At 28.8% G+C, this 21,184-nt stretch overlaps 2 long non-coding RNA genes across 3 annotated transcripts; one reads left to right on the top strand and one right to left on the bottom strand.

The window, feature by feature from the left end:
* Nucleotides 1-1,225: 1,225 nt before the first annotated feature.
* Nucleotides 1,226-5,857, bottom strand: LOC149032880 (uncharacterized). Of its 2 annotated transcripts, none has more exons than XR_016176235.1 (3): nucleotides 5,764-5,857; nucleotides 3,755-5,613; nucleotides 1,226-3,654 (listed from the first exon to the last, which is right to left on the bottom strand). It is a non-coding gene; the product is annotated as an uncharacterized LOC149032880 (long non-coding RNA). The 2 variants fall into 2 exon arrangements; XR_016176236.1 differs by having other exon boundaries at nucleotides 1,226-4,903; nucleotides 5,000-5,613.
* A 6,980-nt stretch (nucleotides 5,858-12,837) lies between these two features.
* LOC149032879 (uncharacterized) lies at nucleotides 12,838-14,740 on the top strand. Its single transcript, XR_016176304.1, has 4 exons — nucleotides 12,838-12,870; nucleotides 13,020-13,180; nucleotides 13,321-13,408; nucleotides 13,559-14,740. It is a non-coding gene; the product is annotated as an uncharacterized LOC149032879 (long non-coding RNA).
* The last annotated feature ends 6,444 nt before the right edge of the window (nucleotides 14,741-21,184 follow it).

Here is a 21,184-nt window from a genome sequence, read left to right as displayed (position 1 = left end):
TATATATATATGTAGTAAAAAAAAAAAAAAACGATAATAGAAACAAAATATTTAAAACTAGTTTTTACTCGAACGCTTATGTGTTGTGTATTAAAAAAAGGTAATTTTTTTTGTGTATGTTTTTTTTTTTTAACTGTATATCAATATATTTAATTTGCATGACTAAAAATGTACTTCAATTTTTAGACTAAAAGAAATACATATATCTAAATAGAAAAAAAATATAATATATATATACATATATAATATATAGGACATTCCACGTCAAATCGACCACTTTTGACCCCGTCCCCTTTCGATTTTGTTAAAATTTTTTTATCTCTTTTATCATCATTAAAAAAAATTTTGAGAATTTTTTAAAATTTTATTAGACCAACCCGAAAAAAGTTATAATTTTCCAAAAAATAGGAATTTTTGTTCCATTGATTTTTCAAATAGCCATAACTTTGTAAGAAATAGACTTACCACGTTTTTTAAAAGACCGATTTTGAAAAACAAACAGCATTGCTTCGTATAAGGCTACGCAACTGCTAAGTTCCTGAAGTAAAGTAATATTTTAATTAATTGTTAGTGAAAAAATATGTGTGTGCCTTCAGAAATGCAATTAAACAAACATATATTAAAAATGAAACAATTTCAGGAGCTGAAGTAGAAAAAAATTTCAAAGGTTTGTTGTTAAATCCCACGATGGTCACCTGAAACAAAAAGAAAACTATATTAATTATAGAATCAAGTGAGATACAATAGCCTGACATATGAATCGTCCAGATGCATTTTTCAAATTGAATTCTCTATTTATTCTTATCAAATCTCTATTTGAAGTTACAATAAAATTGAATTTAAACGCGTGATTTTACATTTACAAAAAATAAAAAAAATAAAAAAGTAAAAGTAGAAATATTAAGTTACTAGAGAAAATAATATCTATTAATTATTATAAGTAATACTTTAAAATTGAATTATATAGAAAAGGACAAATTACAAATTTAATAAAATACGATCAAAGTGAAAAATCTTAAAGATAAAAAAAAAGAGACATTACTTTAATATTCAAAAGACGATAATTAGGTTTCAAAATGTAATAAAAAGGGAGTTTAAATATTTTGACTCGAACTAACTAAACACATATGCATCTTTTTGACGATATAGACACATATTTGGTGTCCCAAGGAGATGGAATGGTCCATCATCTCCAATTACAACTAGAAAATAATGACGAGCAAAAAAGTAAAACAATAAAATATAAAATATGACTAAAGAGCCATTCTCTAAAGGTTCAAACTTGCTGTTGAACCTTTGAAAATAACTCAATAGCCTGTAGTTGCCCTCTTGAGCCACAATTAAGTGGGGGCCTCTTCGGCATTAAGCCTCTTCTTTCTTCATTCCATGAAAACTGCATTTGGACATTTCCTACGTGCGAGCAAGATAAGATCTTTCATACTAATTTTGCAAATGAACTTGTATTTTATTATGATTCTAATTCTCAATTATTACCAAATTAATTTACATTTCGCGTTCACTTTTCTAGCTCGTGGACCATCAATGAACATAGAGTTTATTGATCATACACGAGAACATTTAATCGAATGTCCAAGCAGATAATGATTTCCCTCGATGACCTAATAACACTTCGCACTATTAACGTCGAGTAGTAAAACCGAATTGAAATAAAAGATGCAATAAATGTAATGCATTTTCTTGCAACACTTTCATTTCATTAATATGTAATATTTAGTTATATAAAATATTTCCAGCTGTAAGACGAAATCGCGATAGTGCGTAGTGCTAATCCTGAAATACTTAAAACTAAGTATCAAATGCATCAAAGAATTTGCGAATTTGATTCGACTCTATCTCATTCGAGATAGAATCGAAGTAGAAATGAATCTTTCAAATGGTTGCAAATACCTTTGAATCATGATACATAATAAAGATCACAGAATAGTTACAAAATAAATTAACAAATCAAACATAATATAGAATGAGATGATCAAATTTTGTAACAATTCTGTATAAACCAGGAGGCGGAATTTCCACTCCGGAGTGGAAGCAAGAAGTCTAATGCCTTTCCTGGATCCTACCTACTTAAAATTAAAGTTTTCACATTCATTCAGAGAAGTATGCTACCTGCCTGCCTATTATCCATATTTTTACCCATTTTAAGAAAAACCATACATACCCACCCACTCACTCCACGGTTCTCACACATACCACCAGGGTGCAAAAAGCCTACACTAGAGAGCATGCCCCGGGGCACCTCCGACACCCTAGTTCAACCACGTTTTCTAAACTTATATGCTAATGGGTATACGTACGTTTTGCTGAAATCGACTGCCAAGGCTAATGATTATTGCATAACAAACTAAAGCAAAAATACAAGTATACACTAGTATATATGTACGCATACTAGTAATATACAAGTATATCAAAGTTTCCACAAATAAATGCAGTAACTCTACTATGCAAACGAGATTATCAAACAAATTAGAAATATTTAATATAAATATAAGAATACACAAAAACGTGATATGAGGAAGTAGTGCTTTGAGTATTTAATAATGTATTAAATGAATAAAAAATATCGCGAAACGATGTACAATACACACTACCTAATACGCACACACAGGTGTAAAGTGCATCGTGCAATCACTAGCACAATAACAGCCGCCAATAGGGGAAAAACTAAAACTAAACCCACGCTAACTGTTTCTCACCCATACGTGTAACACCTGGGCACACGCATAGATGAGAACGCAGAAAGTATGGGGGGAGAAACGGGAGATTAGTATATTAGAAGCTGAAAATCCTGATCTAAAAAATATGATTAACACATATATAAATATATCAAAAGATTTTAATAAAAATTCATCTAAGCGACTAAGGACTCTACAAGTCATTTGGTGAATAATGACTTAAACAAGCGAATGAAAAAAAAAAGTTACCCCATATGAAACAATTATAGCTTCGAGGTAAGGTTGTATTAAAAGACTCTACAATAATGATGGATATTTTTTGCAAACCTCGGACGACTTTTTCATTAAATGGCTGTTCTAATTAAAGAACTGGGCTTTGAGCCGCCACTTAACTGCCAAAGTCTATCCGTCGCGAATGAGTTTGTCTTCTTGCTCATTTATTTAAAATATCAAAGTATTGACATATCAAAATTAATTTCGATTAGATAAACTATGTACGAAGCAGTGCATGTAAGACATTTATTACATGCCTTTAACACGTAATAAAAAAGAGAGTGCATTTATTAATTGCATTATGAATTAAATGAATTTAACCGATGAGACAAGAAAACCTATCCTGAACTAATAATAAAACATACAATAAAATATACAATTTTCATGAGTAACTCCTAAAAAGGAATTACTCATGTGCTCGTCAATAATTTATTTAAATAATTACAACCAGTAACTCGTGCCGATTTGGACCTTTCATCCTCGGCATGATTGAGCACTGGAGGGACTTTAAATAAAAACTCACGGTTTAAGAAGTTCTGCGATGGCTCCAAAACACTCCTACTTCGCAGCAAGTATTGTAGTCTGACTATGGAAGACGATACTCGATTTGCCATTGAAGAAGATCCATCGAAGATCCATCGAAGAATTCATCCAACATCTTTCAAAGGAAGAGAATCCATGGTTATATCTGTAAAATAAAATAAAACAATACGATAAGTTATCTAGAATATTATCCAAAATCATATAAAATAAAATCGAATAAAATGTAAATAAAAATGAATACTTACAATGCATTCCTATGGGACGAAGCTCAATGGCATCATGGTAATGCACACCTCGCGTGAATCTAATAACGCGGTATGAACGAAAATAAGAAACTATAGATGAGTTTCTTATCGCGAAACCGAAATTTTATTACACGACGAACAACACTGACTCTAATTCGCGTTTGATTTTAATTTATTACTCGCCCGATCACTGATTCTACACAACTAATTCAAAGACTGCATTGCACGCAGTTTGATGATACCACCATAAACACTGCACATATTGCTTCGCGCACTATTGCAATCTGAAACTGAAATAAAAAACAATACTATTAATATCATTACTATTACAGAAAACCATTAAAATTTTTGAGGAATTATTTAATACAAAAATATACTCACTTTAAATCTTTATTGATGAATGCACAATGGGTCTCCTATCCTTAGGATAATGATGACAATGCACAAATAATAACTATAAAACATATATAATAATAAATGCAATTAATTCAATTAACACTAGATTTATGGATCGAGCAAATGTGATTCATTTCAAACTTTTTGGTTACATATATATAAAATAGAAATATTTTAATTAATTGTAATTTAATAAAATTTAAATTTAATTAATTTTAAAATAGAATATTTTTTAAAAATATATATTAATTTTTAATGCTGTAATGAAATATGCATAAATATTAACTCCTCTCCTCTACCCACTTTTTCATTTAAACAATGTTTGTAAATTTTAAAAAAATAATGAACAAAACAATAGTGAACAAATCTAGTGTTAAACGAATTTCTAAATGAATTTAATTAATAAAATGTGAATACCATTCCAACGATGATCTGAAACACAAATAAAAACAAAATAATATAAATCGTTGTTATATAAAAATTATTATAATTATTGAGAAAATGTTTAATATAAAAATTGACTTACGTTTTTTCTTCATTGATGAATGCACGATGGGTCTCCTACCCTTAGGATGACGATGAACACACGTTTAAACTTAATAAAAGAAACTTGCGAGTTTCTTAACCGAGCAAACGAAACTTTAACATGCGACGATCAACACTGAATCTACTTGTCGACTTTTTTATATTTTATTTTAACACGATGCAACACACGAGAACCTCATTGCCTACGCGCTCGATTGCAATGATTTTCTGAAACAGAAAAAGAAAAAGAACAATTAAGATCATTGTTGTAATAAAAATCAATTGAAATTATCATAGAAATGTTTGATAGTAAAATATACTTACTTTTAGTCTTCGTTGATGACTGCAGGATGGGTATCCTACCCTTAGGATGACGATGTATAAAATAAAATTAAATAAAAAGTCTGAAAAGCTGAAACATACTAAAGATTATATTACAATATTTCCTGTAAATCATTTCTGAAGGCAGGGCACACATTAAAACCATTGAATATTTTTGATAGAATGGTATTCAAGTTATTAAATATTTGTGAAATTGATCAAAGTATGCAACTATTTGCTTGCTAAATTACATACCAAGTATGTAATGCTAGTAAAAATATTAATTAAAAATCTTTAAAGTTGTCTAAATAAAACAATAATTGTATCAGCAAACTCAATAAAAAGTAACATAAAAAATAAACCAGTTTTTATACCATTCTATGCAATGTGAAAAGCTTTTTAAACTATTAAAATAAAAACGATAACGTTAGAAATAAAATTATTAAATAATTTGATACGCCTGATTTTCGTTTATGTTGTCTCGTCGAAGGATAGAAGACGAATACGAGATACGTTACTACGTAACCTTGGTAGAGGAGATCTTGGGAATGTCGAACGTTCGGCTATTATACCTATGTTATCGGCTGTTTACGTTTTGTCGTCGACTCGAGAAATACCTACAAATATAAATACACATTTATAATAGCTTATATGTTGAGTGTATTGTTTTCTTATTCTTCCTCTCTCTCTCACACTCCTTCTCTCTCACTCTTTCTGTAGTATTTCTATATGCTTATATGCTTATACTTAAAAAAAATAATGCTCACCTCGCCGTATATGGAGTAGATAAAAAAAGTTGCCACAAGATTAAAAGGTTAGTGAATTCGTGTTATAACTCCTCCCATGTTAAGAAAGCTAAAAAAAAAGTAAAATATGAAAAAACTCACGTATCAAAATTATGCATGTAGTATGCATTTGATATATAACATTCGTTATATATCATTTAATATATAACAGGAAGGTGTACATTAAAATATTAATTGAAACAATTACCTGAAATTAACGGGATAACAAAATCCGCTGCACCAAGTATGCAGATCGTAGGTTAAAAAATTCGAAAGATTCGCCATATTGCAATGCATAAAGCAGGCGCGTAAGACTGGCGCGAAAATACTGCATGCGCGAAAATGATGCGCAGTAAATCTTCTTTCCACCTATAATAAAGAAAAATTTTGAATGATTAAAAATACAATATAGAAGCATAAAAATTGTCAAAATATACTCAAAAAATCAAAATTGATCCTTACATCCTTTATATATTATAATAGGAAGATGTAAACTTTACAAAATATCTTTTAATTACCTGATCTTAACGGGACGATGACACTCCGATGTGTTCTCCACGAATGACGCCATGAAACTGAAGAATTCGGACAAAAGCTTGGCTGTGATTGGCTAATTCATTTTTTTGAACAAGAAAAGGGTCATCACGGCTTCTTACACGGACAGAATCTGACCTTCCTCATGACCACGCTGGTCAAACTACATATGATAATTTATTTATTAAATAAATTAAAAATCATTTCTATTTTTCTAATAAATGTACACAATACTTATAAATATTCTAAAAATGATGAATAGAATAAAGACAATGTAGACATTAAGAGATCTTTGTCGTTTTGCACAAAAAAACAAAATCGTATAGAAGAGAATTGTCGATAGAAAAATGTCCAATATGAAATGTAGCATATGAAAGAATAAATTCCCAAAATCTGTATCGATAAAGAATCCTCACAATTAAAATACTTTCAGAGATGCATAATTGTTTTAAAAATATTCATAATAACGTTTATACACGATTCACACACGAAGATTATTCCACATACTTTTCTATGCTATAAGATACTACATTCTCTTTATTTTATTCATTATTTTTAGAATAATTATGAATAATGTGTACATTTTATTTGTAATCGAAAAAATAAACATAATTTTATAACAAATTAAAATTATTCTCTATTTAATGTATGTTAAAACATATGAAATGTTTAAACCAATGTATATGCATAGAAACAATCTGAAATGTAATTAGAGAATATTAGAATGATAAAATAATTGTTAAATAATTAATATAAGTGCATATTGTTATCTAATAACTTATTACATATGATCTATGTACCTTTCTCTTCAAGATTCACCTTTTAACTGAGGCATTATCCTCTGTGAAAATGCTTTTATTTTAATGTTGTTTAGGTTATTTTCCAAATGTGGCCCATGTATGTAACAAAATAAAACATTCCAATTAAACAGAGATTAACATTATAACTCTCTTCATGTTATTACTATTTTTATTAAATACACATGTAACTTGTAATCATTATAAAAATAATGAATACAATAAAAAGAATGCATAATATAAACAATTATGAATAATCTGTACATTTTATTTGTAATCGAAAAAAGAAACCCAAATTTATAACATATCAAAATTGTTTTCTATTTAATATATGTTAAATTGTGAGATAGTAGAAACCTGCTTTAAAAAATAAAATATGCATTATAACAAAAATAATTTTATCCTGAAATTAAATAAAATAAATATTACAATAAAAGATTTCTTGTTTTATCGGTGTAATGCCTGTAACATTATAAAAGTTATTAAAAAACATTATAAGGTAATTAGTTTCTGGAGATGAAATGGATAGAAGGAGCCAAGGAAAGGAATAAAAATATGTTCATTGGAAAATTACAGAAACTAATTACAATTATAATGTTTATGGTAAGCGGTCTTTGGCTGGATTTTACTTGCAATGGAATGTAAAACATATCAAAATATGTTAAACATTACATGGAAAGTAAAATACCATTGCCCAGGTCTAACCACGAGGAGGTAACCGCTTCTGAAGACCCAAGAGGGATGTGCATCCTAAAGATGCTCACATCCGAATATAATTCAAAGGAATGAATCTAACTCTTAGGCCCCACCATAAGAGTACCATTCAAAAAATCGTTAAAATTATTATCGAAAATACCAGAGAAAAATTTCAATATTAAAAAATACAAAATGAAAGACAAGGAGTGTAATCTGAAAAGAAATTCAATAAAATCATCGATGATACTTAAAACTAACACACCCTAGAATAACTTCAACTTATAGAAATACAATCTATATACATTTATATACATAATTTTAAATCTCCATAAAATAAAGTATAATAATTAAAAAGAGTATACAATTATAAGTTGTACCATGGAATCTATAAATAAAGAAAATACATTAAAAATAATTATCAAACACGTTCGATGCTAAAAGGAGAATTATATAACGATACACATTTTCATTTTATTTATACAAATAATTATTTTATACTATCTTACATTACCAAGTCCACTTCTTGTTCCTTTTTGGTCCTCCTTTGGTCCACCTGTGGTCGTTTCCTTACCATAGTCCAATCTGCAACAGAAAACAAAGGGATAAAAAAGAGTTAAACAATAAAAGGGATAGGAAAAAAGGGGGGATGGGTGTAACTTTTAAAGCGGAACTTTTCACGATTTTTTTTTAAGTGGTTTCCCCCCGATTGGACTAGTCCACTGACTCTAAATTTAGGAGAAACCTACACTAAATGTTCAGTCCAACACCGTATACTATTGCGAACTTACAGAAATGAATCCTTGGGTCCGTCTAACAATTAGCGGAAGATGCCTTCCCTTACAATGAAGCTTCAGTTTCCCATGCTAAATGCATATCTATCAATGCATATCAAAAAGCCAAAAAAGAAAAAAAAGAAAAAAAAAGGACGGTAGTTCAAGTTTAAAAGTTAAATGAACATGATTCTATCCTTGGGAGTAAGAAGATAGAATCATGGCTCGCGTGGGCAGGGTCGCATCCCTGAAGTAAATTCTTTATTGTAAATGGTACCACCCTTTACGAACAAAAAATTTACCCGCTACCCATTAAACCGCTTCTAAAACAGAAATTTTTAATGAATATTAATACAATTTTATTTGCAATGTAAGTAATTGGAGTATATTATATTACCTTCCGATCTAGGAACGCAATCAAGTTGAAGACAGTTATCTGATAAATTGAAAAAATAAATTCATATTAAAATTATTTTCTATTCAAAGTATGTTAATAGGTATGTAACGTTTAAATTAATGTATATGCGTTGAAACAATCTGAAAAATAATTAAAGTATATTAAAATAATGAAATAATTGTTAAACAATCGATAGAAGTATCGATTATTATTTAAAAGTACGGAATATATTTTCGGAGTACCTTCCTCTTCGAAATGCACTAATAGACTGAGCTGTTGTTCTCTAAAACAAAACATTGATTAGAAAGTTGTTTATATGACTTCATATATGTTGATCATGTGTGCAACGGTAATTATAATTCTAATAAAGAAAATTCAATATTATAACGTACAGATTTTATTATTTTATCTATTCTAACGTAATTATTTTATTGTTCCTGCGCAGTGATGACTTCGAGTGTTTAATTGTCCTGTAATATAAGTACAGTGTATAAGAATATTATATTAATAATTAATTAATCGATAAAAGTATTAATTATTGTTTAAAAGTACGAGATATATTATTGGAGTACCTTCCTCTTCGAAATTCACTTGCAGACTGACCCATTGTTCTCTAAAACAAAACTTTGATTAGAAAGTTGTTTATGATTTTTCTTATGTTGATTATTTCTGCAACGGTAATAATAATTCTAATAATAAAAATTCGAGATTATAACGTTCGGATTTAAACATTATTTTTATTCTAATGTGATTAATTTATTGTTCATGCGCAGTGATGACTTCGAGTGTTAAATTATGCTGTAATATAAGTAAAGTGTATTAAAATATTTAAATAATTGTTAATTAATCGATAGAAGTATTAATTATTGTTTAAAAGTACGAGATAAATTATTGGAGTACCTTCCTCTTCGAAATTCACTTATAGACTGACCCAATGTTCTCTAAAACAAAACTTTGATTAGAAAGTTGTTTATGATTTTTCTTATGTTGATTATTTCTGCAACGGTAATTAAAATTCTAATAAAGAAAATTCAATATTATAACGTACAGATTTTATTATTTTATCTATTCTAACGTAATTATTTTATTGTTCCTGCGCAGTGATGACTTCGAGTGTTTAATTGTCCTGTAATATAAGTACAGTGTATAAGAATATTATATTAATTGTTAATTAATCGATAGAAGTGTCGATTATTGTTTAAAAGTACGAGATAAATTATTGGAGTACCTTCCTCTTCGAAATTCACTTATAGACTGACCCATTGTTCTCTAAAACAAAACATTAATTAGAAAGTTGTTTATGATTTTTCTTATGTGGATTATTTCTGTAACGATAATAATAATTCTAATAATGAAAATTTAATATTATAACGTTCAAATTTTATTATTTTATTCATTCTAATGTAATTATTTTATTGCTCATGCGCAGTGATGACTACGAGTGTTAAATTATGCTGTAATATAAGTAGAGTGTATTAGAGTATTAATATAATTGTTAATCAATCGATAGAAGTGTCGATTATTGTTTAAAAGTACGAGATAAATTATTGGAGTACCTTCCTCTTCGAAATTCACTTATAGACTGACCCAATGTTCTCTAAAACAAAACTTTGATTAGAAAGTTGTTTATGATTTTTCTTATGTTGATTATTTCTGCAACGGTAATTAAAATTCTAATAAAGAAAATTCAATATTATAACGTACAGATTTTATTATTTTATCTATTCTAACGTAATTATTTTATTGTTCCTGCGCAGTGATGACTTCGAGTGTTTAATTGTCCTTTAATATAAGTACAGTGTATAAGAATATTATATTAATTGTTAATCAATCGATAGAAGTGTCGATTATTGTTTAAAAGTACGAGATAAATTATTGGAGTACCTTCCTCTTCGAAATTCACTTGCAGACTGACCCATTGTTCTCTAAAACAAAACATTAATTAGAAAGTTGTTTATGATTTTTCTTATGTGGATTATTTCTGTAACGATAATAATAATTCTAATAATGAAAATTCAATATTATAACGTTCAAATTTTATTATTTTATTCATTCTAATGTAATTATTTTATTGCTCATGCGCAGTGATGACTACGAGTGTTAAATTATTTGTAATATAAGTAGAGTGTATTAGAATATTAAAATAATTGGTAATTAATCGATAGAAGTATTAATAATTGTTTAAAAGTGTGAAATATATTTTCGGAGTTCCTTCCTCTTCGAAATTTATTTATAGACTGAGCCGTTCATTAGAATGATAAAATAACTGTTAAATAATTAATATAAGTGCATATTGTTATCTAATAACTTATTACATATGATCTATGTACCTTTCCCTTCAAGATTTACCTTTTAACTGAGACATTATCCTCTATAAAAATGCTTTTATTCAATGTTGGTTATGTTGTTTTCCAAATGTTGCCCATGTATGTAACAAAATAAAACATTCCAATTAAACAGAGATTAACATTATAACTCTCTTCATGTTATTACTAATTTTATTAAATACACATGTAATTTGTAATCATTATAAAAATAATGAATACAATAAAAAGAATGCATACTATAAACATTATCTCATTGCTCACGAGAAAACAATCATGTAGAAAAGAAATCTTGTCAAAGAAATTTGTAAAACAATTGACAATCTATCGCATGCCAACAATAGAAAAGTCCCTATAATTTGTTTCTTTAATGTAAAAACTCGCCTTTATGATAAAGATTTAATTTTATACGTGTGGCAAGCGATAGATTGTCAATTGTTTTACAAATTTCTAAGAAAAAGTTTCTCTTCTACATGATTATTTTCTCGTATGCAATGAGATAATGTTCTTATTATGTATTCTGTTTTATTTTATTCATTATTTTTGTAATGTTTACAATTAAAGTGTGTAAAGTATTGTGTAGAGTGAAAAGAGTGTAAAAATAAGAGAATTAAAATCTGAAATTCTGTTTATTTCGAATGTTATTTGCGTTGCATACATGGGAAACATTTGGAAAATAACCTAAACAACATTAAAATAAAAGTATTTTTATAAAGGATAATGTCTCAGTTAAAAGGTGAATCTTGAAGAGAAAGGTACATAGATCATATGTTATAAGTTATTAGATAACAAAATGCACTTATATTAATTATTTAACAATTATTTTATTATTCTAATATTCTCTAATTACATTTCAGATTGTTTCTATGCATATACATTGGTTTAAACATTTCATATGTTTTAACATACATTAAATAGAGAATAATTTTAATTTGTTATAAATTTATGTTTCTTTTTTCGATTACAAATAAAATGTACACGTTATTCATAATTATTCTAAAAATAATGAATAAGATAAAGAGAATGTAGTATCTTATAGCATAGAAAAGCATGTGGAATAATCTTCGTGTGTGAATCGTGTATAAACATTATTGTGAATATTTTTAAAACAATTATGCATCTCTGAAAGTATTTCAATTGTGAGGATTCTTTATCGATACAGATTTTGAGAATTTATTCTTTCATATGCTACATTTCATATTGGACATTTTTCTATCGACAATTCTCTTCTATACGATTTTGTTTTTTTGTGCAAAACGACAAAGATCTCTTAATGTCTACATTGTCTTTATTCTATTCATCATTTTTAGAATATTTATAAGTATTGTGTACATTTATTAGAAAAATAGAAATGATTTTTAATTTATTTAATAAATAAATTATCATATGTAGTTTGACCAGCGTGGTCATGAGGAAGGTCAGATTCTGTCCGTGTAAGAAGCCGTGATGACCCTTTTCTTGTTCAAAAAAATGAATTAGCCAATCACAGCCAAGCTTTTGTCCGAATTCTTCAGTTTCATGGCGTCATTCGTGGAGAACACATCGGAGTGTCATCGTCCCGTTAAGATCAGGTAATTAAAAGATATTTTGTAAAGTTTACATCTTCCTATTATAATATATAAAGGATGTAAGGATCAATTTTGATTTTTTGAGTATATTTTGACAATTTTTATGCTTCTATATTGTATTTTTAATCATTCAAAATTTTTCTTTATTATAGGTGGAAAGAAGATTTACTGCGCATCATTTTCGCGCATGCAGTATTTTCGCGCCAGTCTTACGCTTCTGTTTTATGCACTGCAATATGGCGAATCTTTCGAATTTTTTAATCTGTGATCTGTATACTTGTTGCAGCAGATTTTGTTATCCCGTTAATTTCAGGTAATTGTTTCAATTAATATTTTAATGTACACCTTCCTGTTATATATTAAATGATATATAACGAATGTTATATATCAAATGCATACTACATGCATAATTTTGATACGTGAGTTTTTTCATATTTTACTTTTTTTTTTTAGCTTTCTGAGCATGGGGAGAGTTGCAACACGAATTCACTAACCTTTTAATCTTGTGGCAACTTTTTTTATCTTCTCCATATACGGCGAGGTGAGCATTATATTTTTTAAGTATAAGCATATAAGCATATAGAAATATTACAGAAAGAGTGAGAGAGAAGGAGTGTGTGAGAGAGAAGAAGAATAAGAAAACAATACACTCAACATATAAGCTATTATAAATGTGTATTTATATTTGTAGGTATTTCTCGAGTCGACGACAAAACGTAAACAGCCGATAACATAGGTATAATAGCCGAACGTTCGACATTCCCAAGATCTCCTCTACAAAGGTTACGTAGTAACGTATCTCGTATTCGTCTTCTATCCTTCGACGAGACAACATAAACGAAAACCAGGCGTATCAAATTATTTAATAATTTTATTTCTAACGTTATCGTTTTGATTTTAATAGTTTAAAAAGCTTTTCACATTGCATAGAATGGTATAAAAACTGGTTTATTTTTTATGTTATTTTTTATTGAGTTTGCTGATACAATTATTGTTTTATTTAGACAACTTTAAAGATTTTTAATTAATATTTTTACTAGCATTACATACTTGGTATGTAATTTAGCAAGCAAATAGTTGCATACTTTGATCAATTTCACCAATATTTAATAACTTGAATACCATTCTATCAAAAATATTCAATGGTTTTAATGTGTGCCCAGCCTTCAGAAATGATTTACAGGAAATATTGTAATATAGTCTTTAGTATGTTTCAGCTTTTCAGACTTTTTATTTAATTTTATTTTATACATCGTCATCCTAAGGGTAGGATACCCATCCTGCAGTCATCAACGAAGACTAAAAGTAAGTATATTTTACTATCAAACATTTCTATGATAATTTCAATTGATTTTTATTACAACAATGATCTTAATTGTTCTTTTTCTTTTTCTGTTTCAGAAAATCATTGCAATCGAGCGCGTAGGCAATGAGGTTCTCGTGTGTTGCATCGTGTTAATATAAAATATAAAAAAGTCGACAAGTAGATTCAGTGTTGATCGTCGCATGTTAAAGTTTCGTTTGCTCGGTTAAGAAACTCGCAAGTTTCTTTTATTAAGTTTAAACGTGTGTTCATCGTCATCCTAAGGGTAGGAGACCCATCGTGCATTCATCAATGAAGAAAAAACGTAAGTCAATTTTTATATTAAACATTTTCTCAATAATTATAATAATTTTTATATAACAACGATTTATATTATTTTGTTTTTATTTGTGTTTCAGATCATCGTTGGAATGGTATTCACATTTTATTAATTAAATTCATTTAGAAATTCGTTTAACACTAGATTTGTTCACTATTGTTTTGTTCATTATTTTTTTAAAATTTACAAACATTGTTTAAATGAAAAAGTGGGTAGAGGAGAGGAATTAATATTTATGCTTATTTCATTACAGCATTAAAAATTAATATATATTTTTAAAAAATATTCTATTTTAAAATTAATTAAATTTAAATTTTATTAAATTACAATTAATTGAAATATTTCTATTTTATATATATGTAACAAAAAAGTTTGAAATGAATCATATTTGCTCGGTCCATAAATCTAGTGTTAATTGAATTAATTGCATTTATTATTATATATGTTTTATAGTCATTATTTGTGCATTGTCATCATTATCCTAAGGATAGGAGACCCATTGTGCATTCATCAATAAAGATTTAAAGTGAGTATATTTTTGTATTAAATAATTCCTTAAAAATTTTAATGATTATCTGTAATAGTAATGATATTAATAGTATTGTTTTTTATTTCAGTTTCAGATTGCAATAGTGCGCGAAGCAATATGTGCAGTGTTTATGGTGGTATTATCAAACTGCGTGCAATGCAGTCTTTGAATTAGTGCAGTTTAGAATCAGTGATCGGGCGAGTAATAAGTTAAAATCAAACGCGAATTAGAGTCAGTGTTGTTCGTCGTATAATAAAATATCGGTTTCGCGATAAGAAACTCATCTATAGTTTCTTATTTTCGTTCATACCGCGTTATTAGATTCACGCGAGGTGTGCATTACCATGATGCCATTGAGCTTCGTCCCATAGGAATGCATTGTAAGTATTCATTTTTATTTACATTTTATATGATTTTGGATAATATTCAAGATAACTTATCGTATTGTTTTATTTTATTTTACAGATATAACCATGGATTCTCTTCCTTTCAAAGATGTTGGATGAATTCTTCGATGGATCTTCGATGGATCTTCGATGGATCTTCGATGGATCTTCTTCAATGGCAAATCGAGTATCGTCTTCCATAGTCAGACTACAATACTTGCTGCGAAGTAGGAGTGTTTTGGAGCCATCGCAGAACTTCTTAAACCGTGAGTTTTTATTTAAAGTCCCTCCAGTGCTCAATCATGCCGAGGATGAAAGGTCCAAATCGGCACGAGTTACTGGTTGTAATTATTTAAATAAATTATTGACGAGCACATGAGTAATTCCTTTTTAGGAGTTACTCATGAAAATTGTATATTTTATTGTATGTTTTATTATTAGTTCAGGATAGGTTTTCTTGTCTCATCGGTTAAATTCATTTAATTCATAATGCAATTAATAAATGCACTCTCTTTTTTATTACGTGTTAAAGGCATGTAATAAATGTCTTACATGCACTGCTTCGTACATAGTTTATCTAATCGAAATTAATTTTGATAAGTCAATACTTTGATATTTTAAATAAATGAGCAAGAAGACAAACTCATTCGCGACGGATAGACTTTGGCAGTTAAGTGGCGGCTCAAAGCCCAGTTCTTTAATTAGAACAGCCATTTAATGAAAAAGTCGTCCGAGGTTTGCAAAAAATATCCATCATTATTGTAGAGTCTTTTAATACAACCTTACCTCGAAGCTATAATTGTTTCATATGGGGTAACTTTTTTTTCATTCGCTTGTTTAAGTCATTATTCACCAAATGACTTGTAGAGTCCTTAGTCGCTTAGATGAATTTTTATTAAAATCTTTTGATATATTTATATATGTGTTAATCATATTTTTTAGATCAGGATTTTCAGCTTCTAATATACTAATCTCCCGTTTCTCCCCCCCATACTTTCTGCGTTCTCATCTATGCGTGTGCCCAGGTGTTACACGTATGGGTGAGAAACAGTTAGCGTGGGTTTAGTTTTAGTTTTTCCCCTATTGGCGGCTGTTATTGTGCTAGTGATTGCACGATGCACTTTACACCTGTGTGTGCGTATTAGGTAGTGTGTATTGTACATCGTTTCGCGATATTTTTTATTCATTTAATACATTATTAAATACTCAAAGCACTACTTCCTCATATAACGTTTCTGTATTCTTATATTTATATTAAATATTTCTAATTTGTTTGATAATCTCGTTTGCATAGTATAGTTACTGCATTTATTTGTGGAAACTTTGATATACTTGTATATTACTAGTATGCATATATATACTAGTGTATACTTGTATTTTTGCTTTAGTTTTTTATGCAATAATCATTAGCCTTGGCAGTCGATTACAGCAAAATACGTACGTATACCCATTAGCATATAAGTTTAGAAAACGTGGTTGAACTAGGGTGTCGGAGGTGCCCCGGGGCATGCTCTCTAGTGTAGGCTTTTTGCGCCCTGGTGGTATGTGTGAGAACCGTGGAGTGAGTGGGTGGGTATGTATGTTTTTTCTTAAAATGGGTAAAAATATGGATAATAGGCAGGCAGGTAGCATACTTCTCTGAATGAATGTGAAAACTTTAATTTTAAGTAGGTAGGATCCAGGTAAGGCATTAGACTTCTTACTTCCACTCCGGAGTGGAAATTCCGCCTCCTGGTTTATACAGAATTGTTACAAAATTTGATCATCTCATTCTATATTATGTTTGATTTGTTAATTTATTTTGTAACTATTCTGTGATCTTTATTATGTATCATGATTCAAAGGTATTTGCAACCATTTGAAAGATTCATTTCTACTTCGATTTTATCTCGAACGAGATAGAGTCGAATCAAATTCGCAAATTCTTTGATGCATTTGATACTTAGTTTTAAGTATTTCAGGATTAGCACTACGCACTATCGCGATTTCGTCTTACAGCTGGAAATATTTTATATAACTAAATATTACATATTAATGAAATGAAAGTGTTGCAAGAAAATGCATTACATTTATTGCATCTTTTATTTCAATTTGGTTTTACTGCTCGAAGTTAATAGTGCGAAGTGTTATTAGGTCATCGAGGGAAATCATTATCTGCTTGGACATTCGATTAAATGTTCTCGTGTATGATCAATAAACTCTATGTTCATTGATGGTCCACGAGCTAGAAAAGTGAACGCGAAATGTAAATTAATTTTGTAGTAATTGAGAATTAGAATCATAATAAAATACAAGTTCATTTGCAAAATTAGTATGAAAGATCTTATCTTGCTCGCACGTAGGAAATGTCCAAATGCAGTTTTCATGGAATGAAGAAAGAAGAGGCTTAATGCCGAAGAGGCCCCCACTTAATTGTGGCTCAAGAGGGCAACTACAGGCTATTGAGTTATTTTCAAAGGTTCAACAGCAAGTTTGAACCTTTAGAGAATGGCTCTCTAGTCATATTTTATATTTTATTATTTTACTTTTTTGCTCGTCATTAATTTCTAGTTGTAATTGGAGATGATGGACCATTCCATCTCCTTAGGACACCAAATGTGTGTCTATATCGTCAAAAAGATGCATATGTGTTTAGTTAGTTCGAGTCAAAATATTTAAACTCCCTTTTTCTTATATCTTGAAATTTAATTATCGTCTTTTGAATATTAAAGTAATCTCCCTTTTTTTTGTCTTTAAGATTTTTCACTTTGATCGTATTTTATTAAATTTGTAATTTTTCCTTTTCTATATAATGCAATTTTAAAGTATTACTTATAATAATTAATAGATATTATTTTCTCTAGTAACTTAATATTTGGACTTTTACTTTTTTATTTTTTTATTTTTTGTAAATGTAAAATCACGCGTTTAAATTCAATTTTATTTTAACTTCAAATAGAGATTTGATAAGAATAAATAGAGAATTCAATTTGAAAAATGCATCTGGACGATTCATATGTCAGGCTATTGTATCTCACTTGATTCTATAATTAATATAGTTTTCTTTTTGTTTCAGGTGACCATCGTTGGATTTAACAACAAACCTTTGAAATTTTTTTTCTACTTCAGCTCCTGAAATTGTTTCATTTTTAATATATGTTTGTTTAATGGCATTTCTGAAGGCACACACATATTTTTTCACTAAAAATTAATCAAAATAGGAATAAATACCATAATAAATATTACATTGAATATTTACACAGACTTATAAAAGATTTGTTTTGAATGCAGTGAGAATCGATGATAAAAGGGAAAGGATCATTATCATCATTGTCTTCGTCGTCATCGTTGAAGCCGTCCTTTTTACATCTATCAACGATTTTAGCTGAAAAGGTAAAGATACCGAAATATCTTGTAGATTCATTATGCATATATACGTTTATATTTTATCTTGGCCTTTAAATTTCGACGTTTAAGTTTATTGGAAAAAGAAAATAAAAAAAAATAATACGTGAATGCTAACAGGATCGATAACGTCATTTTATTATCTCTCTTTGTCTGTTTACTTCTTAGGAATGACGTTAATTAACTAGCAAACTTGAAATTGAAACGATTTTATCTTACTGCCTTTAGAAGAAACGCACGACTTCTTCTTGATCCTTCTTTTTACTTTAGTTTAGAAAAAAAAGGAAAAGGAAAGGAAAAAAAAGATTGTCACGTGTAACAAGTCAAGAATCATAAGTTTTGTTTGTATTTCTTTTTTTTTTTCTTATTATCATTATTATAAAACAAAATTCTCTTTTTTCTTCTTTTTAATTAATTCTTTTTACTACCTTTATATCGTTGGTCTATAATTTTCAATTATATATATATATACATATATTTATTGTTAATTAATTTCTTTAATTCCTACGTTTTGTCGTTGGTGTAAAATCAATGGTGTTGATTGGTAGTTTATTAATAAATCTCTTGACTTTCTATGAAATCTCCTATTTCCCTTTCCTCAGATAAAAAAAGATCGTTATGAGAGGGTGAGAGGGAAGGTTGAAAGATTGAAATAGATAAATAGAAATAAAAGATAGATAAATGAACGTTTTAACCGTTCATAATGTTAGGTAAATCGTTTATGAGATTCGCGCCAAATAAACGAGACTATTGCATACCGAGTATGTGCCAGGAATATTTGGGAAATGCAAAAACTTCACCTCTCCCCCACCCCCCTTACGTTTCTTCATCTTCTTCCTCTTCTTCTTCTTCTTCTTCTTCTATGAACAGAAAATTCGTTTATTTATCGTTCCGACACCTCCGCATCTGGAAAGTCGGCGGAATTCTCTGTCAAAATGCGCCAAAATGTATTCTTATAAAATAACCCAAGTATTTTCAAATTTCGTTTAGTTTCGTTTCATTTCTATTTTCTCTATTTCTAAACAGACATTAAAAAAAAAAAAACATCTCAAATTAAAACATTAACGTCATATAATTCCGTACATTCCGAACATTCCTTTACCAAACTATTAGCAAAACTTATTCTATCAGTGTCATCATCTTTTTTCTATACTTAATCATATCACATCATACACGTGTACATTTCTATATATATATATATATATATATATATATATATATATATATATATATATATATATATATATATATAATACATACATAGATATATACATACATAGGAAAGATGTGATAGTTTTAGTTGTTTTCATCACATTGGTCTTCCGGTCCCGGCTCGAGGTCTATTTCGCGATGACGATATATCGAAAACTATGGGTACAGGGGGGTAAGGTGAGGGGGTGGTAGGAGGGAAAAGGGGGAAACTATTTTTGCCGAGGATTCCTCTATTTCGAGATTCGGACGTAACCTTTCGGATGCGGATGCGTCTGGCAACGGTGTGTCGGTCGCGGTCTAAACTTCCTCCCCCCCTTTCCTCCTCCTTGTCCCCTTTCCGTTCCATCCCCTTACCTATCCACCCTGTCTCACCCTTTCTCTTCCTTCTCGTCTTCTTCTTCATCTTATTCTTCTCTTATTTCTCTCCTTCTTCGTGTTATTGAAAAAACAAGCGTTTTAGTTAGATAACGATCTGGGGGGTAAAGGGAATAAGGAGGAGGAGGAGGAGGAGGAGGAGGAGGAGGAGGTGTAGGAGGAAGAGGAGAAACCATTTGATGACGTCAATAAGCAAAATCCGAAATTCATTCAACAAACTCATCCTATTTATTGGACACGAATACTCTCTCTCTCTCTCTCTCTCTCTCTCTCTCTATCTCTCTCTTTTTATCTTTGTCTTTCTATTTGTAGTATTATTCAATGAATAACCATTAAATTGGCAACTAAGTTCTCGTTGGTTTCCTTTTCCTTAAATTTAAACATTTCATCATGTAATTAATTATTTTAAATCATTCAAAAGAATATTCTATGTTTGAGTTTTCTTTTTTTTTGTTGGTTTGAACTAATCTATCATTAAAATAATTTAAAATAATAAATAATTAATTAATATTTAAAATAATTTAATATATTTAATAATTAATTAATATGTTATATAATTTATATTAATATATAAATATAAAATAATATAATATTATGTATAAAAAAAGTAAAATAATAAATTATATTTATTAACGTAGTAATTATTCTATATTAAAAAAAGTAAAGTCTTTATGAAAAGATAAAAACTTAATTACCAACTTAATATATTCTCTTTTGATTTTTTTTTTTTCTATTATAAAGTAAAACATTATTATGTTCATGCTCATCATTATTATCATCATCATTTT

The sequence above is a fragment of the Polistes dominula genome, unplaced genomic scaffold (genome assembly GCF_049000335.1).
Source record: "Polistes dominula isolate Pdom_NZ unplaced genomic scaffold, Pdom_raw_medaka contig_26, whole genome shotgun sequence".
In the NCBI taxonomy this organism is placed as follows: domain Eukaryota; kingdom Metazoa; phylum Arthropoda; class Insecta; order Hymenoptera; family Vespidae; genus Polistes; species Polistes dominula.
This window is presented reverse-complemented; position numbering and strand designations above follow the sequence as displayed.